The sequence below is a fragment of the Athene noctua genome, chromosome 1, assembly GCF_965140245.1.
Source record: "Athene noctua chromosome 1, bAthNoc1.hap1.1, whole genome shotgun sequence".
NCBI lineage: Eukaryota > Metazoa > Chordata > Aves > Strigiformes > Strigidae > Athene > Athene noctua.
In genome coordinates this window covers 226,924,560-226,950,239 of record NC_134037.1, presented here as the reverse complement: position 1 = coordinate 226,950,239, position 25,680 = coordinate 226,924,560, and positions in this window count along the sequence as shown.

Below are 25,680 nucleotides of genomic sequence, written 5' to 3'. Positions count from 1 at the left end.
CTCATCCCCAGCTCTCTGCAACCTCCTTTCAGGGAGCTGTAGAGGGCGATGAGGTCTCCCCTCAGCCTCCTCTTCTCCAGACTAAACACCCCCAGTTCCCTCATCCGCTCATCGTTCGACCTGTGCTCCAGACCCTGCACCAGCTTCGTTGCCCTTCTCTGGACACGCTCGAGTCATTCAATGTCCTTTTTGTAGTGAGGGGCCCAAAACTGAACACAGGAATCGAGGGGCGGCCTCACCAGTGCCGAGGACAGGGATAAGATCCCTTCCCTGTCCCTGCTGGCCACGCTATTGCTGACACAAGCCACGATGCCATTGGCCTTCTTGGCCACCCGGGCACACTGCTGGCTCCTGTTCAGCCGGCTGTCAATCAACACCCCCAGGTCCCTCTCTGACTGGCAGCTCTCCAGCCACTCCTCCCCAAGCCTGTAGCGCTGCTGGGGGTTGTTGTGGCCCAAGGGCAGCCCCCGGCATTTGGCCTTATGGAAACTCCTCCAGTTGGCCTCAGCCCATGGCTCCAGCCTGTCCAGGTCTCTCTGCAGAGCCTCCCTACCCTTGAGCACATCAACACTCCCCCCAGCTTGGGGTCATCTGCAAACTGACTGAGGGTGCACTCGATCCCCTCATCTAGATCATCAATAAAGATGTTAAACAGGAGTGGCCCCAAAACCGAGCCCTGGGGGACACCACTCGTGACCATCTGCCAACTGGATTTACCTCCGTTCACCACAACTCTTTGGGCCCGACCATCCAGACAGTTTTTTACCCAGCAAAGTGTGTGCCCATCCAAGCCTTGAACATCCAGTTTTGTCCCAAGAATGCTGTGGGAAATGGTGTCAAAGGCCTTACTAAAGTTAAGGTAAAGAACATCCACAGCCTTTCCCTCATCCAATAAGCAGGTCGCCCTGTCATATAACAAGGTCAGGTTTGTCCTGATTGTCCTTATCCATTGCATCCCCATTCATCTCTTTTGCTTACTTCCTGAATGATATGCAAGTCTTAGCTTACATTATATAAAGTAATAGATCATAAACATATTGCAGTAGCAACTTCTTAAAATCTTTTCTTTTTCTCTGTATCATCTAATAGAATACAGCTAAATCTTTGGGGTTCATAATCACTCTGATTTATAAAGAATGTTTTGTTGTGCTTGCAAATAAATAACTCATGGCTTTCAAAGGAAATAAAATGAAATAAAAACCCACAGGCCCCCTAACTATATTCTTTGAAAGCTTAGAGAAAACTGTCTCTGGCTTTTAGGAGCAAAGTGATGTTTATGTGATTGAAACAGATAGGTTTTTACTGGTAGTCTCTTGGAAATAGCACAGACAATCCACACTTCCTCTATGTGTATGAAGACATAGAGAATTAACTTTTTAACTTCTTTTCAGACCAACTGCAACTATAGCAGCTCTGTGTAGATGTCAAAAGCAGCCAAAAAATAGAATGGTAATAAATTTACTCTCTTTTCTGAACTACTATAAATCATATGGTTAGCACATACATGATGACAGTGTACATTTATCGTGTTCTCTCATCTCATACTGCTGTATGTGACTGAGCTCCTCATTACTTCTGTGAATTAATAGATTCTTATCTATTATTAATAGACTTTTGATTATTCAGAAAGTACATGTGACTATTTAAGATCTGAACACAAGAACAGGCTCTCTTGATAAGAACAGTGATTCTTCTAGAAAAGTATCCTGGTTCTGAGGGTAGCACCATCTAGCTGATTAAGACGAAGGTGTAAAATTACACATAGTAACAACTATGGAATTTTTTTTCTGTAAGGAAAGGTACTTTGCACCATTAGTATCTAATCTGTGGGATTAAATATATCAGTATGTAGTTTTGAGATAGAAATCATACTGGTAAGCTTTTGTGGGTTCTGCCACTACTCCACTCTTATCATGTTTAATTTATAGGGTAATGCTCATACATTTTAGATATCTTCCATTTGGGAGGTAGTTGGAGAGTCATACAAATCTTTTCCAGAAGTCATTACAGAGTCCTGCTAAATCTGCAGTTCTCTCAAGTATACTTTTTTATATAAGGTTTATATAAGAAGAAGATTGTTGCATGGGGAGGAGATCACTAGCTCCCATGGAGCATACTAACTAAAGAGCTAATCACACAGCGTGCTAAAGGTTTAGCACACTCAGGCCAAATCATCTCTGTCTTTTAAAGTAAGATATATCATCACTGACTTATTAAAGTTTTGTCTATTCCCCTGAATAGTCTTTTATTGACTCAGACAATCCTTTGTACTTTCCCAGCATGAAATTATAATAAAAGGTTGAATCTTACAGATTTCTAAAATGTCCTTGAAATGGAAAGGGAAAATGGTTCAGGTGGCATTTCAAAAGTGAATATATATCACTCATCACAGAAAAATGAATTGACTTCATATTCATTAGATGATCTGTGAAATAATCTTCAATTAAATGGACAATAGATTTCTTTCATAGATTTTTTTTCCTTTTTTCCATATGTCAAAATTGTGTTTAGTGTTCATTCCTTCAGAAACTGTTGTTGTTAAGATAGGGAACAGAAATAGAATAGAAAAGCAGCCATAACAGAGCTCTCAGAAACAGCATGACCACCAACACAGTTTTACATCAGGTATGGCACTTTCAGAAGCATGGCAAGATTTAGTTGGAGAGATAGTCTAACATAGTATCATAGATACAGTATTTCCCATTTACGGCAATTTATACCTTTAGGACATGACCTAATGAACCTTCACAGTGTGCACATTGGGGAGGAAGGACGGCAGCATTTATGGTTTTATTTGCCTCAGAATTTCTGAGTTCAAGAAAGATTATCTAAATTTCTCTTCAGCCTTTACGAGTACTGTAATGATTACTTGAATTATGGAGGTGCCAATGAGCTCAGCCATGAATGAGATCTTTTTCTTACGTACTGTGTAAATGCATAAGAGGCCTTTATCTCTAAAAATTTGCACAATAAGACATTGATGGATGATACAGACAGATACTGTGAGGTGCAGGGGAAAACAAAGCATGATCTATCAGTAAAAACAGATCAGAGCTTGAAGGCATCAGACACATTTAAAAGTCACTAAAATGTGAAATGACTGCCTTATGGGATAGGATGTAAATGATTTTGTGGGAGGGGACATTAAACTGCTGAGTGTTCAAAGGGTAGTACAGGAGCCAAAGGGTGATTGTTTCGGAAAAGTGAAAGTGGAGTGCTTTTTTTTTTTTTTTTTTTTTCCTAAGAGGAGGTTAGTAGATTTAGTGCAAAAATAGAGGAAAAATCAGGGAGTACAGCTTTTGCACAAGAAATGTGGCACAAATTCAAGAAGTGCCCTTCAGTATTTTAGACTGAAACAGAAATATGTCTGTGAATGTAGCCCATGCTTGCTTACACAAAGATGCTACAGAAACTTTTCCTACTCCTCAAGTTCCCTAGGCTTCTTTCCCGAAGCGCTCCCTCTGCTGTCTGTCAGTGGGAGAGGAAGAGTCCCCCCCATACCCTGGGAGCTGTTACTACCCCCTAATACTAGACCAAAATAAATAGTTAACATTAATGATACTTATATTCACGTCACTCGTTATTCACGTAAACTAGTTAGCAGTACTTTGTGCACTCAGCATTTCCCTGTATCTTCATTCTGTAGTTGCTGCAGAATCATCACTGTGTTAGTACAAATAATGACAGTGTCTAGTATAACAGGAACTCAGTTTCCATTAGAAAATATCAATCCTGTATTTCTTGTATTGCTCCCTTCTCAGCTGGTAGCCATAATCTTCTCTTGTTTTGCTTCCCCAACATAGTATTTTCCCAAGCGCTGAAAGAATGACTGAAAATAAATCTCTCACCTTAATACTATGCTTTTGCTCAGAGTTTAAGGACATTCTCTGCACAGTGTGCGGACTTAATTTTTGAGACTAAGTGTTCTGTTTCTGCCCGAAAAATTGCAAACTTTATTTTGACCATAAAAGCAATCATTGCTTTCCCACAGTAGTTTAGCCTGAACCTTAACAAATATTTGTAAAGAGTTCTGATCCAGGGCTAACAGTAGTATTACTGGCTTAAAATGTATCACTCAAATTTAATTGCTCTGACAGTAAGTTAACTCCTATAGATGAGAACTGTTTTGTCACCTTGGCAATAAAGTCATTTGGAAAGAATCAGAGAACATCTTGTAGGGCTGATCTGGGATTCACCAGGCAGAGCAGCTATAAAGTTATAAAAAGGAAAGCAAGTAAGTTGTTTGATCTGCTTTAGTCTTCTTCAGCATCTAAGGATGAAGGAAAGCTGTGTCCCCCAGGGGCATAACAAAAGACTGAAGGCCAGAGCATAAGTAGGTTCTAAAGGCGTTCCAGGGAAGCAGTGAGCCAGAATAAAAGACCTCATGTTTGTAAAGTATGTTGAAAAGTATGTATTTTTCTTTAATTCATTTATAATTTATTTTGCTTTATTCTTTAAGTAAAAACAATAGTATGTTTAGAAACTCTAGGCCAAAATCTATATACGTCTTCTTATTTGGCAAGCTATTTCCACCTCAGACATTCTGAAGAATTAATCTCCAAACTAGTATTAAAGGTTCATTTCTGGGGCATATATTGGAGAAAGGATGTTGAAGGTATGGGGCATACCAGTCCTCCTCTTGGATTTTGGAATATATATTTAAAAGGAAAACAAAAAAGAATTATTTTTAAGTGTGTCTCCTGGACATGACAGAAGAAGAGGCTGAGGAGAAAGAGACACAATGTAAGGCATTATTTATAGTTTTTCTTTTATGTCCCAAAAGAAGAATCCTTTTCTTGACCCTGGGTTCAGTCTATATTGTGCTGACATTGAAATTTTCTCTCCAGATAATAAAAATAACTGCACCAAGTATAGTTTTTGTTGCTGTGGAGGCAATTTTAAGTTTCTCCAAAACCCCCAAAATATAATTTTTATTCCTCTTTTTAACATCGTGGGCTCATTCATCTTGTTTTTAATAAGCTTTGGATGACAATGTAAAATTCTTGTGTCATTTGAACCAAGTATTTCCTAACCTTAGATGATTCCATCAGACTCCTTCCTCTCCCTTTTGATGTTTTCCAGAATCTTTTCAAGCATTTCAAAAGTAATTTCTTGTTGCTGAAACTCAGCAATATGGCACATTTAGTCACTCAGTTGCTAATGCTGAGTCAACAGCACCTGATTTTCTTCCATTCTGATACTGATTCCCCCAGCTAACACTCATCCTGGAACCAATTTTGGAGAAGAGAGAGACAGAACTTCTATTGGCTAGATTTCTGCTGCTTTTTGGATTGGGTAAGTGTGTATGTCTTCAAAAATTTTTACAGAGCTGAAAAAGACAATTTAAAGGGACAGGCCACGTGAACTTCAGGATCTCACTTTACTCCATTCTAAATATTTTGGTTTATACCTAAGTACCTTTCCCTATGACTGATGTACTCTCATGTTATTTTTCTCTTTTAATATCTTTATCAAAACACTTCATGTAACCATAAACTCATGTTGTTTAAAAAGCTGATTAAGAAAAAAAACCACAAATCAACAATCAAGTGTTGGGATTCTAGAGGGCTTTCTGTGAGAGAATGGCCATGTGAGCAATCCTGCGTGAGAACAAGACTGATAAGAGCCTCAGCCAAGCAGCAATGAGATAAGGACGTAACCCTGAATGAGGGGGGAGAAACTCAACGAGACAAACAACCCCCGGAAGGGGTTGGGACGGAAGAGGAAGTTCCACAAGGCAGGAAGCCTGGCAAGGCTGATGGGGCACCTTTTATCCAATCATAAGAAGGTTTAAAGCGCGGGCTAAGTTAACTGTCCAATCTTGAGGACTTGTACTGCATGTTACTCACATGTGCGGGAGAACATTATAAAAGGGCTTTCTTAGTTGTAATAAACGGGCATTGCTTGATCACATTGGTCATGTGCATGCTCAGATCTCCTGCAATCAAGCTATAAAATATACAGTTCAGAGGTGGCAATGTCCAAAACAAGACAAGCCACTGCCAAAACCAAGCAGTAAGCTCTAAGGAGAATTGTCATATTTTTAAAGGATTTTTTAAAAGTTTTCTTCAGTTTGTTTTAAATAGTTAAAAATGTCAATATTAGTCCTAAATCTTTGTGCATGTCTCAGTCTTCTCAAATTACTTTCCATGAGATATACACTAACTGATCATGATAATAGTAAAAGAAATTTAAGCAATTCATAGGAGTACCTGCAACATACTACTAGAACTTCATCTTGAAGCATGCAAGATAATTATCCTGCATTCCTTATGGTTTGAATCATCTAGCTTATTTTGGACATCACGATAAGAAGATACAAGCCTTAGAAGTGACTATAAATTTCTTTAAAGGAGGCCTAGGGTACCCAGCTCCTCATGTACAGCCATGGCATTTGCATTTATTTATATGAAGCACAATCAACACTTGAGCTATCACTGTCTGAGGCAGGACTCTGTACCTTCAAGAGATAGTAGAACTACATGGGTCACAGATGGAGTGCTATGCTACATGCAATTTGTATTGTGGTTTGGGAGATCCTCACACTTAATTCATTTTTGGCTCTTTTAATTGTTTCCCCATGCTTTTATTTTCATATGAAGGTATGGTGGTGGGTTTGTGGTTGTTTTTTTTGTTTTGTTTTGTTTTTTTCCCAATAATTTACTTTTCTATACTTAGAAATACCTTAGAAGATCTTAGAAATACTGGATACTTTTAATAAAGAAGTGCATAAAACCACAAATGTAAATGACACACAAGCCTTAGGCTCCTTTTTAGTATTCTCAGTGCTGTCATTTCATCCCAATTACAGGGTGACTCATTCATCTTAATAGACTGATATGATTTTCAGAAAACAAATTAGGTAGTACATTGCCTGCATTAGTACATTTAACTGCAGTTGTTTGATTTCATTCAGAACAACTACAGAAGCAAATTTTAACTCATGCCAAAAGCCTAGACTAAAAATACAAATTTTGTAGTGCCCTGAGCAGTATCTTGCAGAACTATGGCACTATGCATGAGGTATTGTGCAAGGGAGGACAGGGGGAGAGCATAGAATTATGAACTGTGAACTGTAGGATCAGTTATCTGTCTTTGTCAGCTTTATACCTTTTCAATTAGTTGATTAAATAAATCACTCAGAAGAGCTTAGATGCTGAGGCATGTTTTATTCCTATTGGCAAGCTGGCTGTTGGAAATCCTCTTTTCATTCTACAGTAATTACTTTTTTTTTTTTCTACTTCAGAAGATTTCAGCCCATAGAGATGTACTCTTTGGCTGAAAGGGTTGTCAAAATTTAGACAGTGCTGAACAACAGTTACTGTATTTTATTTTTGGCTATCTACATCAAGTATTTAGTTTATATGTGGTATAAGTATATGGTATATACTTATTTTGATAGACTTCCTCATGAAGTCAGTGCTAGGACTTGCAAGGACTTCACTGGATAGTCAGTATGCACATTGCCAGAAGGAGCCCACATTGTGAAATACACAAATTAAATGTTTGTATCACATTTTAAAATTTTGATTAGTTATATAATGCCCTTTCAATTCAGGTACACACTTAAAACAGTTTTGAAGACTAAGCCTTAATATTTTTTCTGGAGAACATGGCACAATTCTTTGTGGTTCAGTCACAAAGATAGATGCAATATTCTAAAAACAGGGTTAAATGCTCATTCTGGAAATAAGATTCTGTTCAGTTTCTGTTATGCTTGAATTTTGGGTGACTGTTTCTTATGGAGTCTACGTCTAGATTTTGTCAACAGACCTTCAGAGCTGAAAGGATATGCTGTTACTATGCAAGAGCTGATTCCTTCCATTCAAACAACCCCACAAAAAATTGCTTGGTTTGTTTCACACTGAAGAATTATGCTTACTGTTGTAAGAGCTTGTTCTTGATTCTGACTTGGAAAACAAGGCTGTCAGTGTGTGGGGTTAGATGCCAAAGGAATAACAAACACAAAGGTTAGTATTTTCAGCTATCCTGTGCGAAACTGTCAGGACAAAGGCAGATCTAGATCTGATCATCTCCTGGACATCTCCTTTCTCCTTTCAGATAACTTAGCTCCTCTGTTCCTCAAGTCCTTGCTCCTCCAAATTTAATGAATATTAGTTTCCAAGCTCTTTTTAGAATTAAACAAACCAAGATGTGATTGTTGAAATTGTTCACTACAAGGATTGCTTCCTATAGGTAATATAGATGAAAGGGTACCAGACATAGTACCCTCTCATATACATAATTCTCCACTACTGTCCCACCAGACTGCTCAGAAAGCAGTATAAAGCACTATTCTCAGCACATGTTATATCTCATGCCGTATCTCAGTAGTTTTGTGCTGCAAAACCACCTCTCTAGTCAGCTTCAACACAGTCCTCCAATTATTTCAAGCATTTGGAATAGCAAAGACACAATTAATAATAATTTTGACCATGATATCATGGGCACCAGATAGAACTAGCAGCCAAGTATATGATGTGAAGTGCCCAGTCCTCTACAGAGAGCACCATCTTCTTGTTACTTGGTTTGGAGGCCAATATTTAGCAATTTTGACCAACTCTTTCAAGCAAAGTTTGTAAATAGCTCCATGGAAATGAGGTCTTAACTGCCAGACTGACAACCAGAACTTCCTTGTTCAATATATTTGGCCCTTGACTATCCATTATTTTTTCTAACAATATGGAACATTTTCAATAAGAAACCCATCTCTTAATATCTTCTAACCCTCTGATTAAAATATTTGAAAATAATATAGGATAATATGGAACTGAAATTATAGTTGAGGGCTTTTATAAAAAACAACACATCCGTTATAAAGTAATTTAAAAAACCCCAACAATTTGAGAATGTAAGTGAAGACTGAAAAAAAAAAAGTCAAAACTAAAGGGAAGAAATAGTTTCAAAATGAAATTATTTTAAAAGACCTAAAAACCTTTGTCTTTCCATTTCTATAAAGGTAGATTTTGACATTTTGCTTTAAAATGACTTTTTGTTAACTAAATGGGGAAACAACATTTAAAGAGTTATATAACAGGAAAATAAAATATGATATTTTGGGAAAACATTTTCTGCTGATCCACAATGAAATGTTCATGTCTTCTGATTCCTAAACAAAAGCTTTAGCAATTGTGAGGTTATACAGAGTTGGGTAGCAATATTTTTTCCCTAGATTTCCTTTAAAAGAAAAGTGTTTCTTATTCACTACTTCGTAGAAAGTAGGTAGACTCATATATTTCACACTGCTACCATACAGCTGATCCTGAGTCAATTAAAGTGTCAGAAATGTATTGAAAGTGTTTAAAATATTTAAGATCAGCTACTTTGAGTGTACCTTTTCTGGCCTAGGTTTAAGCTGCTGCACTGTGAATTTTTCTATTTTAATACTTGCTCTTAAAAAACAGGGCCAGATGCAACTCCATTCTGCACCTAGTAGGATTATTACAGATGCATTAAGAGCATGAATACTAAATATAGCAGGTAAAACAACTAATGGAGAAACTTACTTATTTGTCAAGATCAGTTCTGAGTACAAGATGGGTATGACTTTGCTCAGCCACACTGTGATGTCAGTTCTATATCTATAGACGGATAACTGAGGTGCACAAAACTTTTGAGATCCTTAGAAAGTCTAGTGATGGTTTGAGGACTCTAAGTTTCCTGTGTAGTGAATGGAGGGTTTCTCTACCTGGAAGACTAATATCTACATTGACCTCAGAGTAACTCCAAGTAGATTAGAGTCATTATATTAAAATTATTATTATTTTTTAATATTTCCTTCTATATTTGGTACAAAATGCTAAACAAGTGCAGTGTACACCTAAAATTAGGAGGAAGATTTTGATGAGATTGTTTTGGGTTTTGTCAGAAAATTAAATATAAACCCCATTTATTGGCTCTGTCTATATCTGAACTTAGGTCTTAGCATGAGCTAGGAGTTTCTGATCCTCTAACTGTCCAGAATAAGGTTATAGTGGAGCACACCATGTTCCTATCCAGCTGATCACCTCATGTCATTTCTCCAGAACCAAGAATGAGAAGAGTAATGATGTGTATGCACTTCAAATCTTTCCTTCAAACACAGCTGTAACTCTGGAAATTGCTCCTATGGTCTGCAATATAGACATATTCCATTTCAGATGTCTGAGTTGTAAGAAATAAATTGACTTTAAAACCAGGACTATGAATACTATCAACACTGCAGCACCTATTTAGTAAATGACCATGATGTCTGTGTATATTCAGTGACATATTTATCATAATTGCCTCAAGAGTATGCAGAAAGGAAATGTGCCTTCCTTACAAATTTGCAATTTCAAAAATACTTTGGAGAAAAGCCTCAAATTTCAGCCAAATGGCCAGAGTTTCATTTATGAGCTTACAGCATGCGAAAACAAAAGAAAAATATTTCCTTGCAGTCTTAAATATTTTTCTAATTTACTCTTCAGGAAATGTAAAGGACCAAACAGGAGGTAAAACAATAAAAAGAATGTTTTCCTTTGGTGTATTGCCAACATAAATTTGTGTGATATTTTGGGAAAAATTTCAGGATTGTTTTTACACAATGCAAGAAACGCATGTACTTTTTTGTGTCAAAATGTAGCAAGGTCTTCAAGGCTTTTCAAATACAGTTCAATGACACATAAAAAGCTGTTCCCTCCAAACCAAATATCTTTAAATAAATCATTTATTGTAAAACTTGTTTATCTGATTTTTATTTCCTGTTTGAAAATGCATGCTTTCTGTTCTCTAACAGTACTCATTTGTAATCACTAGCTGTGTTAACAGCAACTGCTTAGAGAAGATATCTCAATACATACTGAATTCATTATAGCTTCTTAGACCTGTGTAATTAGCCTGAGTTGTATGTTAGTTTATTTGTTCATGAATGTAAAACAGTTACTTAGACATTACAATACTGGTATTTTTGTTAAGGGATTTATGGATTTTGTGCATTAAATCGGATGGAATGTTACATAAACAGATAGAACTTAAGTTAAAATAGAACGCCAGGAGACAGATTTTTAAACAAATCAGTAGAAATTCACAGAGTGTTCTTGAAAGTAATGTTGGGGCACAATAGGTTTGCCAATATCCACAATATAAAGTACTCCACATCGTTTGTCCTGGTGGAGGTTTATCCCAGCAGTGGAATGATAGCCAGAACTTGGTGATCTAAAACAGAAAAAATATCATATGGTTCCTGAAAGGGCAAAAAATACAGTGAAGAAGTTACATTTACCATTACTTTCAAGCCTTTTGCAGATAATAAGTAAAACAGAGGGGTTTTTTTTCTATGAAGATAAATTTGTGAACAGATAATCTTGCCTAAATACATGTGAGATACAGAAACTAGAGAAGGGGTACTTCATGTCTCTGGGATCCAAACTGATCATGTGTTTTATACATTAGGCATACCAAGATCTTCAGAGCCCTAAGAGGGAGTTTTAATTGCTACTTGGCTTGTACGTGGTGGCCACTGCAGAAAGATGTACTTGCTCATTTATGAACACTATGGAAATATCCAAGATTTAGAAGCTGAGGTTTAGTGCCTGTTTAGCTGGGGAGGACATGACACAACAAATGAGTCTAGTCACCTGTGCCTCTCATTGTGACTAGCTGTAAACTCCTTTTGTTGAATATGATAGACTACTTTTTAGGCAAGAGTACAAGACCTGTGGGGCTTGCAAGACACCAAAAAAAGCAGTAGTTGGGTAAATATGTCATTTCCCACAGAAAAGATAAATCATCCTGACCTTTGAGCCTTGAAAATTCACTTTATATTAAATAGTCACTGCCTAAAAGGCAGAAATAATCCAGGGAGAAGGGATCTGGACAATGATTCCTCACTCTCAACTAAATGCTATACCCAAGCAGCTAAAAAGTCTGTTGTCCTTTCTTCCACTTGTAAAGGTTAAAGGATGTTTCATTTCTTCTTCTGAAAGCATTATGGATATATATATATATCTATCCTGATATATATTGTCTCATAAAATGATTTAATTTTTAGTGAAGTACCTGCAAGCTCTGCTATGAAAGAATTCATCTTGCAGTAACACAAATCTTTGTTGTTTGGTTATGTGAAGTGAGCAATGCTAAGAAGCGTGTGTCCTTTGATCGAGGAGCAAATCCATTTAGTATTGCCATAGTTAGTCAATACTTGGTAAAATATTGAAGGAAAAACTGAACAGCAAACGGGATTTTCCAGAAATAATGTACTGAAACCATCTGAAGTATATTTCTCAAAAACCTATCACTGGAACAGAAATAAAAAAGTTGCATAAAGCTTTTCCTTTGTACCTATATATTTTTGCACACACGGGTACATGCACACACACATACACATGTAATAAATTCTATTATTTTCTCACTAAGGTTTATAAATTTCATTTGTTTAGACATAAGTGACACACCTGAGTGCTTACTGAAGATAGCTTTTGATTTTCTTTCTTTTGAGAAAAATAATGAAGTGCTAAAATTACATAAAAACATTATTTTTGTTTGCTGTTCAGTGCTTTGCCACTTTTTTTCATTTTGCCAACTTCTGTTATATCTGTACAAGTATGTAACAATGGTTGCGTGGGGTTCATCTAGCCTTAAAGCCTGCATCTGACAATGATCAATTGACATTTAGGAAAAGAGTACAAGAATAAGGTAATTTTATAGCTTCTGGCTATCTGCAGTTCAGGGACTTTCTCAGCTGGAGGTTATGCTCATTTTTTCCCTTCAGAATTATTCTAATCACTTTAAAATCTCACTTAAACTTTTAGTATCCACGGATTTTGTGGCAAATGTTCCACAGTTTAACCTTATATCGTGCAGGAAACATTATTTTTTTTGTAGGATTTTTAAGCTTCTGTCTGAAATTTCAGCAGCATGCCCCCTGCTCTTCATATTATGAAAAATCACTGAATAATAGCTGCTTCTTAACTTTTACTGTATCATTGGTGAATGTGTGTATCTTCAAGGTATTTGAACCTAACTAATATTTCTTTGTACTGAAGGTGTTCAATTCCTTTGATCTTTCTTACCTCACTTCTTGATATCTTTTTTTAACCTAATCTACCTCACTTGAGATGGGGCAGCACCAGGAATGAACATCTTATTCATGAAACAAGTACATCATACAGTGACATAATGCTGTTTTGTCCTCTATTTTTTATTATGTTAGCCTTTTTACCAGTGGTAAGTATTAAGATGAATTTTTCATCAAAAAATCTTCAGTATGTTTGAGTGGCAGTCACTAATGTAAAACCCTTTGTGTCTTTGTAGGTAGAGCTGTTTAATGCATTTAAGACCTGTATCACCAAGGGAGAATCATGTACATACACTATGATTAACAGTCCTAATGCTCTGGTCATCTGAAACACAGGGGTCTTTGGCAGGATTCTTTTTCCAGAGAAGGCATAACATTCAGAGCAGACAGGGTGCTAGTGTGCCTTATGGTTTCCCTCGTGCTCACCACTACTCTGATAGGTTAAACACTTGCAGTTTAACCTCACGGACATTTCACCCAGACCCCCAGTAGTGTTTCAGCTGATTATGCTTTGACTTAAACTTAACACAAATTAGAGAACATTAGTAGGCTGAACATGTAAGCTCGATAACATCGTTTTTAGCTTGGTGTGTGTTGCACAGTCTACAAACTGGTCTACCTAGATGGGGAGAAGAAGGACAGAGAACCTACCTTTAATTGCACAGGTCAGCACTGTTGGTAATAATGAGGTTTGCATTGGGAAAGGAGAGTGAAAGGACAATTCCATCTGTGCAAATGTATCTCAGGACTGTAGAAGGGGTGTATGTGTGGCACTTGTTTGCTCACAATTAGTTTTATGGTGCTCTGAAAAGAATAACTGAAGTGGAAAGCCTTGAAAAAAGTGAGGTGCTACACCCTACTTGAGAAAATCATTGAGCATTCTAAGGCAGGGAGGATTTGAGAGTTTTCAGGGTGCTGGTTGGCAAGTGAGCAACATCACAGACACGGCAGCTGATGCAGAGAAACCCATCTGCTATTCCAGAAGAGCACAGGGTTCCAGTAGCTCCTGAGTCTAATGTGCCATCACTGTGAGAATATTTCAGATGGCTGGTGCATCAGATATGAACCAATCCACACCTATGTTTAGGCAGCTAACATGAATCCAGAGGACTGGATTCAGTTTACTATTTTATAAAGTTAAATTTAGACAACTACCTGTCAATATGTTATTATCTAAGGTGCAGTCATAATCAATGGACATCTAGGACACTAGCCAAGTTAATTGTGTAGATATGATCTTCGGTGATGAGCTGCTTCTGATAGGATTCATGGAGGTTCTGAGTCTATACATGGGCTTTACTGAAATGCATGAGCAGAATTTTTAATCCCAGAGAAAACACAGGCAGTATAAATTTGGTCAAAATTAAATGCATAACAGACATTGAATGGTCAGCATCAAAAAGCTGCTGTGTTAGAGTTTTCCCACTATTTGTGGACTATTACTGCTGAAAGTGATTAAACAGGATTCATACATTTAAGACAGACTTTGTTAAAAAACTAAATATTACTAGATAGTGAGGTTAGGTCCCAATTTTCTCACCTCCACTGGTGGGAAGGTATGTTTGTGTTCAAAAACATGCATGTGAAGCTGATAGAGTCTAACTCCTTTCTTGGTGTACTTTTCAGGAATGAATGTGTCAATAATTCTTGAAACTCATTGTCTATTGGGATGTTTGATTTCTTACTGTGCTATTAAGTTGCTGTCTTCTGATGTAGGCAGGGAGGTGGATGAGTGACTTTTCTGTTCTGCTTGCTTTCACACTTCAATCAAATCCAGCAAAGTTTAAGAAACCAGTACGCAGCTTTCAACCATGCTTTGCGTAGTCCCTGGAGTATGGTTGGGAAAAGGAAATACTGATGTTGTGTTGGGTTTTTTGTCTCCTATGGTGGGATTGTAATAAGATGGTTGGATTTACCTTCTTTAGCATGCTAGTTTTAAAGCTAGATACAGGTCTTGCATGAGATATTATTTCTACTTTTTACTTATATTCTTGAAGACACACTGGTGGTTGTCTTAAGAAAAAGAGACAACTCTTCAGACAAGGAACTTTTGATGCTGTGGTTCACTGATAGTTATGAAATTAGAAACACCTACAAAGCACCTCAAAAAAAAAAAAAAGGCATGATTTAATGTACTGGGTCTGGCTGAGCTGGAATTGTTTTTCCCCTATAGCAGCCCTCGCGGTGCTGTGTTTTATGTTGGAGCTGGCAGGGTGTTGGTAGCACCCTGGTGTGGTGTCTGCTGCTGAGCAGTGCTTACACAGCACCAAGGCTCTTTCCGACATTTCCCCCCTCAGTGGGACGGGGTGGGCGAGATCTTGGGAGGGGACACAGCCAGGACAGCTGACCCGAACTGACCAAAGGGATATTCCAGACCATGTGACGTCTGCTCAGGATAAAGCTGGGAGAAAGGAGGAAGGGGGTGGGGTCACCCTTGGTCCTCCGAGGCAACCACTACCCGTATGGGAGCCCTGATCCTGAGAAGGCCCCACATCGCCTCTTCATGGGAAGTACAGAATAAATCTGTTTTCTTGGTTTTGCTTTCGCATACAGACCTTTGCTTTGCTTATATTAAAACTGCTTTTGTTTTACCAAGAGGGGTTAGTCTATCTTATTTTCTTTCCCCTCTTTGCCCTGCTGAAAAAACAAGGGGAAAGGGAGGGAAGTGATAGAGCGACTTGGTGGGTATCTGGCATTTAGCCAAGGTCAAACCACCAGTCTTTATCATATTTATCTATGCAATAAGGATCAAACTGCTGATGCAAGTGCACTTGACTGATTTGAAATAAGTATTCTAGATATTTTAAATTAATTTAGATGGGTCACATAGTTACACTAGAGATATTATTAATCAATACAAATATTTATAATATGGATTAAAATCCTATTAACTTTATACGTTTACAGAGCCACATTTCAAATTTTGAGAGCTTAATCTAAACATCTTCCCCAGATAAAAACGTCAACCTTCTGTCCCATGCACATCAAGCTCAAAGTTAAGTAAGAAGACTGGAATTAAAGATATCTGCCACCACATAAATTTGTTTTAAATCTGAAATTTTATTTAATATGACAGTTTTTTGAAGGTTATACATATTTACAGAGCAATACCTGACAAGACAAGATGGAATAGCATCTCTTGAAGTATTCCACTGAGCAGACATGCAAGTGAGCAAAGATTAGACTTATTTTTCTTTTTTTTCCCTGTTGGATTTTGTTAACAGACAATGGTTTAATTTTAAGCAGGGGATTTATTTTCATTTAGCTAAGGATTATTTGCTAAAACATTCCTAGGGCATTCAAGCCTTGAATGTACATATCCTACATAACAATAAATAATCTAACAGCTCATTTACTTTCAGATCCACCTACATAACTAATACTGCCTTTTTGCTTATGTATGCAGTTAGTTTTGTTATAAACTCTCATATGTCTCTTCTGACAATAGCATCTTTGGGTTTTGATTCCTACCAATGGTAGCTCGGAATGAAGGGATAGAAGGAAAAACACAGCAAAAGGGATGTATGGGAAAAATGCTGCAGAAAAGAGAGATCCCAATGAACACAAAATAAATTAAGTAAGAAACTTTCTTGAGGAATATGCTAGTTTGTATTTGCTGGTCCTCTAAATCACATATATAACTATCAAATTCTAATTGGACTTGTGCAGTTGAGCCTTTCTCTTCTGAAGCATGGAACAAATATCATTTAACATAGTAGTTTGTATGATTTTCTGATTGCACACCTAGATTTTTTGATCGGCTGAATTGATTTTTAGTGATTTTTTCCCCAATAGATTTGGCTGCCAGATCTCATTTTCTATATTGCTCTCGCTCTAGAAGAGAATAATAAAATGTCATGAAGATGAAGGCTTTGACAGTTTCCTTTGCATAGCTTGAAAGACTTTTTCATGATCTGTGTGAAATGATATGTATTTGGTAGTTTTCAAACTTGAAACATAAAATGCTTTTATGTGCTGTGGTGGGTTGACCTTAGCTGACTGCCAGGCCCAAGCCATTCTCTCTCTCCCCCTCCTCAACAAGGCAGGGTAAGAAAATAAGATTAAAATCTCATGGGTCAAGCTAAAGACAGGGAGATCACTTACCCACTACATTCATGGGCAAACCAGATTAGACTCAGAGAAAATAAGTCTACTGTCAATTAAAATAGATCTAGATAGTGATAAACAAAGATAAAAACACCTTCCCCTCACCTCCACCCCTTTTTCTCCTTCATTCCTGAAAACCTCACCTGACACCTACCTCCCCAAGCAGCACAGGTAGATGGGGAAAGGGGTGTTGTGATCAGTCCGTAATAGCTCCTTGTTTTGCCAATTATCAGGCCTAGCATGAAGGACACTGCCAGCATAAAGATAAACCAATAACCAAACTGTATTTGATACAAAAGGGTCAGTACATGGGTGAGCACTGGGGGTACAAACAAGTCAGATTATACATAATCAACATCAATCCCACTGACCCCAACAACAACACCACACAACCAACAACAGGTGCAATAAATGGTGAAATGCAGTTTCCCATAAAAGGGACAGGAGACAACTGAGTCAACAAACCAAATACATAAGACCAAGGAAGCCACATACCTAACCTCTACAAAGCCCACATTTACAAAAGCCAGACCTGACTGGAGCCCAGTTTCAGGGAGGCAGGAGGTCCTTCCCCAACAGGGAACTCTGCAAAGTGCATCCACCTCACAGACAGACACTACCCCTGCCTGCAAGTGGTCCCAGCTTTTATCCCTCAGTGGGACACCTGACCTTGGGTTACTCAATGCAGACACCTGGGGCTCATTTACCCAATGGCTCTGTCTGCCAGGCCGGCCCCACCCTGGAGGGAAGCCTAAAGGCAAACTCACCCCCCCTTTGTGCAGGGCTGTGGGAACCACCCATATGTCAGCCTTAATTTGGGGCTTGGGGTTGAAACCCCAGCATTTCACTCATCTCTGCTGCTCCTTCCTCCTCACACTTTTCCCCTACCCCTGTTCAGGCTCTCCACAATCTTCAGTCTCCTTCAGGACATGTCCACCTGCCCTGGTGTGGGGTCCTCCACAGGCTGCCATGTGGATATCCCCTCCAGTGCGGTCCTGGCCCTCCATAGCTGCTGGGAAATACCTTTTCCACTGTGGTCTCTCCCACAGTCTGCAGGTGAATCTCTTCTCCAGGAGGCACCCAGAACACCTCCACCTCCTCCTTCACTGACCTTGGCATCAGCAGGATTGCTTCTCAGGTTTTTTTCTCTCACTGCATGCAGTGTTTTTTTACCCTTCCTTAAGTGCATTTTCCCTGAGCGATCACCCCCGGTGTGAGGGGCCGAGCCGTGCCCTGCGGTGGGTGGGTTGGAGCCGGCTGGAATCGGCTGTGTCCGGCTCGGGGCAGCCCCGGCCTCTCCCTCCGCACAGAGGCCGTCCTGCAGCCCCGCTGCCAGCGCCTGGGCACCTGGTACATCTGCAAAAATTCATGGAAACTGTTTAAATCAATAAATGACAGAGGGAAATAGTAACTGTGGATGCTAATTATGCAGTGTTATTTGAAGGTTTCACTCTTATCAACTCATGAGGAGGATATTTTGAAATCTGTTTTTAATGTGATGCTTAAGAGGCAAGTGAAATAACAATTTAGAGACTGCAAAATGCTTTTAAGCATAAAATATGGCATCTAATTTTCCCCAAAATCGTCCATTACAGATAAAGAATTTGTATAGGCAAAATTAAAGAAAACTAGCCTACATTTATAATAGAAACCAAAGTTGCTTTTTTGTCTGTATTCTCATCATGTTAATAACATGTTTTGAGAAGTATTTTTGGGAACTCCTGTGGCTATCTTTATTTTTAGCCTAGAAAATCCATGTCTCTCTTTAGTTCATTGCATTGTTTGAAAAGTATCCGGTACATCTTGTTAACTTCAAAGGTAACAGGACCAGATTTTCACTTTAAAGGTGAGGAAGGCCTGACAAGGTCTTCTGAAAGGTTTGCACTCATCCTGGATATTGAGAGGTCTAGAATGCTTACAGGCTTGTACATAGCCAACCAAAGACAAAACCTGTTAGAGGAAATACATCCATTTATGTAAATGAATCTAAGGAGGAGTTTCCATTGATGTTTTTCCTGGCCATGATCACTCACACTAATTAAATCATGAGAACATGCAGCTACAGTAACATTTAATTCTAATATTTAAATCAATTAGGTTCAGTCAATTACTATATCTGTGTCAGCCACAAGCTCTTTGTGGCTTTAGCAACTGTGGTTTAAAGTTGCATTAAACTTAACTATAGCTCATCTGTTTTGCTTGATTAAAATACAAATCCCAACTTTTAATTTTTTTTCCTTTGCTAAAAACCTTTCTGAACATATTAATAAGAACTGTGTCCATTTAATAGCATCTCATGATAGCATCTCATGTAATCAGTGAGAGTAATGCAAGATTAATTGTTTCTTTTGCAGCATGAGGACCCTTTTGTGTGAATTTTTGCATACCATTTTCTGAAATATGCCTTTGTATTCAGATTTTTTACTTTGAATTGAACTTCCTTCAGCTGAGAGAAATATTTTTCCCAGTAGTGACTTGGTATTTTGCTCTTCTTTTAATTATTTTTTTTTTTTTTAAATTCTGTATATTGTGACTTCTCCTCAATATTGATGCAAACTGTTGGAAAGAAAACCAGTAGGCTGAAGTATAATACGTACCTTCTTCTTACTTGGCAGTTACTCTTTTCATAAGAGTATTAAACAAACCCTTACAGCATCATTCCTAGACCAGGGACTAGGAAAGAAGTGGTTCTTAGTAGAGCTGAACTTTAACAGATATATCAAAAAAACCTATGTGTTTTGGGGCATATATCAGGCTATTTTTGAAGTGTTTTCTGAGAAGGTATGCTATGATTTGGAAGCAGGGGTTTGTTGTGGGTTTTTTTTTGGTGTGTTGGTGGGTTTTTTTTGTGGTTTTTTTTTTTTTTTTTTTTTTTTCCAGATTTTAGATCAGTTATAGATTTAGATTCATAGCTTTTCCAATACCCTAAATTAGATGTAGAGACTATGGATGTTTTAAATCTCAGGGATTCCTCTGCATGGAATCCTCTGCATGTGTTGGTAATTCCTCATTTCATACTGTTCATAATGGGCAGAATATGAGGCTCTGAGCACTAGAAATGTAATTGTGTTATTCTCAGTACTTAAGAATGAAAAGACTCAACAATGATTTAACCAAGTTATGCAGAGCATCTGGGATATGAGAATTTCAGTTATTTAATTACAGCTATCACTAGGCAAATCAGTTTACAGAGGATACATGAGCCTGGAAGACTGAGATAAGTCTTTGTGTTTAACCTTTGCTGTCTGAAAAGTTGATGTCTTGGGTGGAAGCCTAGCTGAATACTAATTGTTCCACGGTGTCTTGCAAGGCAGGACAGCTGATATTTTGGCTTTGATTTGGATGTGACTTACCTATATTATGAGACTGACAACCCACATGCTCTCAGTTGCACCCATGCGCACTGGTAGAAATACATGAATAGTCCTTATTCCCAGGTGTGTACTGTTGTTCTCAGCAGAGATCTCAAACTTTTAGAACTGGTACCTTGCCAGAAATTCAAAATTCTGGACACTATTTGCATACAGTGAAGCAGATGACAGCTGCCCTCATTGTTAATTTATAAGACTACAGTTTCTGGCTTAAAATATTCCATCTTGACGTTAGCACTTTGAAAAGGCTATCTGTGCAACTCCCATATATTTTTCCTGGAAATATAGGTACACATATGCAAAACCCCACATATATATCATGAAGTACTATGCCATTCATGTTTGTATTTGTGTGCATTTAAAAATGTATATTTATATATCTATAAAACATTTGTTAATAAACAAATGAAATGAATTTTTTTTTTTTACAAGAATCAGTAACAAGATACATGGCTACTTTCAAAGTTTTCTAGTCTTGATCTAGATGTAAATGACTAAAACAAGTTTTCATTTCATCTAAAAATTACTTTTTTTTTTTATACTGCTGCAAACTGATTGTGAGCAGAAATGGATTCCTTCTATGACAGGTAAGCAACAGTTCATAATTTACAATTCAGGGTGGACTAAACTTTGCCTGTTGGCTGTAAGAATGAGAGCATCAGAGCAAAACAGTAGCTCAGAGAGAACAGAATATCTTCTATAAAATGTAATATTTTGGAAAGGCACAATGAAATCTATAATACATCTAGCTGATTGTATATTAAGCCATTTGAGCTCAAAATATGCTCCTGATTGCTGCTAGAATGATTTTAAATACTTAATTTAAAGTCCTAAACAATATGATTTTTTTTTTTGTTAGCCTCGTTAGTGGCATGCATCAATGGAAAAAAAAAAGAAGGTAGATTTATTTCTTTTTTTCCTTTTTTTTGGTCTCTTTTTGTGTGTTTGGCTTCTAAATTTTAGTGCGTTACAGTGGTCCATTACACAAAAGTCATTAAGATTGTATCATTAACAAACTCGTTCAATGCAGGTACTTCCAGCAGTAAAACATCAAGACTATGACCTTAAACATAAGTTCTTTCTCATCAGAATCATTGGATAAGGTGAGATTTCCTGCTTTGACTGTTGCTGTAATATTGAAGAGCACACATTCATACATATGCCCAGGTTTTTGCATACTTGCACCATATAGAGTCTGGTGATAATATTACAAAACAAATTACCAAAACTCACTGTAAAGTCAATGTTATTGTTTATATTGATAGTCATGTGGTAGTTCTATGATGACTTTTATTTCCTCAAACAGAGACCAAAAAAGAGTGGGAAAAGTGAGTGAGATAAAACACTGACTCACACTGAGCTGTACAGTTACGTAGCCTGAACTTGTACATCATCCATGCAATATCTATAAAATAAAGCAGGGAAAAGACATAGTAAAATTTTATCTTTTAGGAGTTTCTCATTGAATAGCTACAGGTATAATTCACAATTTGCCATTTTAGTCAACCGACACTTTTGTTGTATTTAATCTGCAGCTACATTGGCTACAAGATCTGTCTGATGGCATCAAAAAGAGCAAGAAATCCAATCACATTATCATTTCTGATACAGTTGTACCTATATCAACGACTTGGGGGGAAAAAAAAAAAAAAGCAAAAAAGGTCATCTGAGTAGCAGAAGAAAGTCAGAGATAAACCCAGCAAAAACTGGTGGAAATTTATTTAAGTCATACTGTAGTTGTATACATTAAACTCAATAAAGTCAATAGAGATGTGCCACTTCACCTGAAATGAAGTTCTGTTGCAGTATCAAGTCTCTTTTCTTGCTTGGTAATAAAAATACAGTAAAACTTGAACACTTAAAGCACACTTGTAGAATGTTCTAATAAGAAATATGATGAGATAAACCAGGAAATATAAGAAAACTCTGGAGAATAGCTATTAGAAGATTTCAAGCTTGCTACATGTTGGGCATCTCCATTTTGTCTTTAAGTCCAAAAGGTACCATTATTATTTGCTTGAATTTTCTGAATATAAAACAGGTCATAGGATTTGTCTGAGTGGTTCTACATCAATTTTTGGATGCATATTTTAACTGATATAATGTTTAGCATAATGGTTTGCCCACCAAAATTAATAAGAGGATTTCGCACATTCCCAGTATATGTACTGAAAGTGCTTTCATCAAGAGCTGACATTTTTATTTGCTATAATTGTTAATTACAACTTGATTCTATGTGGGGGTTTTGGTGGTGTTTTTCTGGGGTTTTTTTAACTGCTTTAATATCATTTGTAAGATACTAACATTGAAGGGCACTGTACATCTATACTTCATTAGTCATCCCTAAGAGCACAGGCAAGTAGGATAAACACAAGAATGAAAATCCCCACACAACCTATGGTACATAAATCTCCATAAACAGAAATCACTCAAGTCATGAATTTTATGATTTAATTCCTTTCAGTTAAGCAATCAAAGAAATAGCCATAAAGTCTGAAACTATGAAGAAAAAAGTATGTCTTGATGTAATGAGCCAGACAGCATACTAATAAAATCATCAAATACAATCATCCAGTCAATAAAAATACAGCATTTTGCAATACAATTCACAAAAACATGAAAACTAAACCTTTTTCCCAGAATAGAGTTACTAAGGTTCAATATGACAGGGATCACAGGATTTTACAGATATCTTGCTTTTTACTTGTTATTATATCCAAAGATATTAAAAAAACTCTACACTAATAAATTGGAAACTATAACTATTCTCCATTTATGCACTTCCCTTATCATTTGCCACTTTCAATAGCTTTTCTCAATTAACCTCCTTTTACTGGGAGAGGGATTCACTTTAGATGTTGCATGTGATCCAGTTGTCTCCATCCTTTCAAAAGGCAATAGAAGGATATGCACCCCCAGAGACTAGCAATTAGTCCCTGAGACTTCTACTTGAGGAACAGATGAATCATCTCCTACAGGTGCTGCTTTCATCCATCAACAACAGATAGAAGCCTGTATGGGTATGTGGAAGGGGAACGTCTGCTCCTTTAATGGTGTCTGATCAAAGAAGCAGTAAACAAGATCATACAGAGACAAACCTGACCAACGCATGGTAAGGGAGGTCTTGATAAGGACTAAGATGGTCAGTCGGACTAATTGGTAGGGATATATGAAGTGTGAGGATGATTACTTTCTCAGTTGGGAAGATAAAGAAAGGGAGAGAAACAAACACAGACATAAAACATTAACAAATAAGCATTTACAAAGTCCATAATCAGAAACAAAACTGGTCAGTCACACTAATACATGGGTGGGCAGAGGGGCCATGCTGGTGCTCAGGGGATGCGTGACTGTACGTGTGCTTGTGAACCTGGGGTGTGTTGTATGCTGGGCTAGTGACCTCCTGCCTCTGCCAGCCCGAGAGGAGGAGGGGACGTGGCTGTCTGTGCCCGTGTCTGGTGCGAGTCCTGAGTGTGGGTGCTGATGGGGGCAGCGCCTTGTCTATGGCCCTCTGTGTGACCAGTTGTGTCAGTGTCCTCTGTCTCCCTAGCTCCAGGTGTGTGTGGCTGGGATATGTGCTCAGCTTCACTACTTCACTACTTTCCCTACAAATGGGAAAGAACCAGCTGCGTTCTTCTGCCTGACCCTGGGTGTCCAGACACTGGGCTGAACTCCAGCAGATGGACAGGAGAGTGCTGGGCTGGCACCCCTTAGCAAAGCCTGGCTGATTTTTTCTTTCTGAATCACAAAACAAGAAAAAAAAAAAAAAGAAATGCTACATCTAAATTTCAACACTCATTTTTTAATTGTACACTAAGGTGTTAAAGATCAAATACAAGTTATAGGTAGTCAGTCTTCAGCAAGATGCCTTAAAATTTTTATTGAACTTCCTGACCTTCCCTTTCCGCTCCCCTTCCCTTTACTTTCTGCTGATTGTAGCTTACAGTTTACTGCCAATACTTAAGATGACCTTAGAGTCTTGTTATTTCTCCTAGACTTGGAGTAACTTCTGTGCCAGTAGATGTTTTTCTGCCCAAAGCTATTTTTCATGTAGTCATCCTGGGACAAGATTTGAGTTTGCAAGGAAATTAATCAGGTGTAAGCATCCCTGTTAAGAAACTATAAATTTACATTTGGGCTGAAGAGAGGACATCAGTTTTGGCCAACAGTGCTCAGCACTCTCTGTCTCCAAGTAAATTCAGATTCCATATTGCCTGCAGCTACGCTGCACCTGGAGGCAGTCCCTGAAGAAGCTTGGAGCTCTGCAGGAAGACAGTGTGGTCTCTTCTACAGACACAGAGGCACAATAGAGAGTGATATATTTTCAATGGATTTCTGGGATATTTATACTTTATTTGCCCTGAAGTGGCAGCTGTGAACACATGTAGGTAACAGTTTTTTAGCCTCTGAGGAGGTGTCAAGCTCTCTGCAATGAGATCTCCACCAGACCTGTATTATCTTAAAAGGGATCGTGCTTTGAAGGCCCAGAAAAGCATGTCTGCATCCCTGTGAAGTGACTTCAAAGGGCCTCTGGAGGACTGCAGCTACTTCACAACTCTGTGTTTGAGGCCAGAGAGAAGTGGACACAGTTTCCTAGGCTAGAGGAGGATTTCTTGCTAAACCTGAGGGAAGAAAGCAATATTGTGTCTCCTTCATGTAGCACTGCCGTGGTAGGACATAATAGGTGTGAAAAAGCAGATACATTTTGCACACACAGCAAAAGACCCAGTGCTCTTCCTTGTAAGAATGGCAGGGGAGGAAGTCTGCTGTTGAAAAGAGGTTTTTCAGGTGGTCTGGACAGAATTTCTGAATAAACAGAGGGAATGTATTCAGTGTAGCCTATGCAACTGAAGGTAATAAAAGTGTTCTGATATTATATTTTACCACTCAAAAATAAAAGATGTGAAAGAAAGCACCTTCCAAAAATATTTGTCTTATTAACTTGATGAATTAGAGCTTTAGCTCCCTTTTCTCTTCTTGACATAAAAGGAACTGAAGACCTTGATTCCCATAAGCCAACAACGTGACCCTGTGACAAATACGTCCAACAGCTTCCTGGTTGCATTAAGAGGAGTGTTACAAAACATTGAGGGAGGGGATCCTTCCTCTCTGTTCAGTACTGATGAGACAAATCTGGAGTGCTGGGTCCAGTTCTGTGCCCACCAG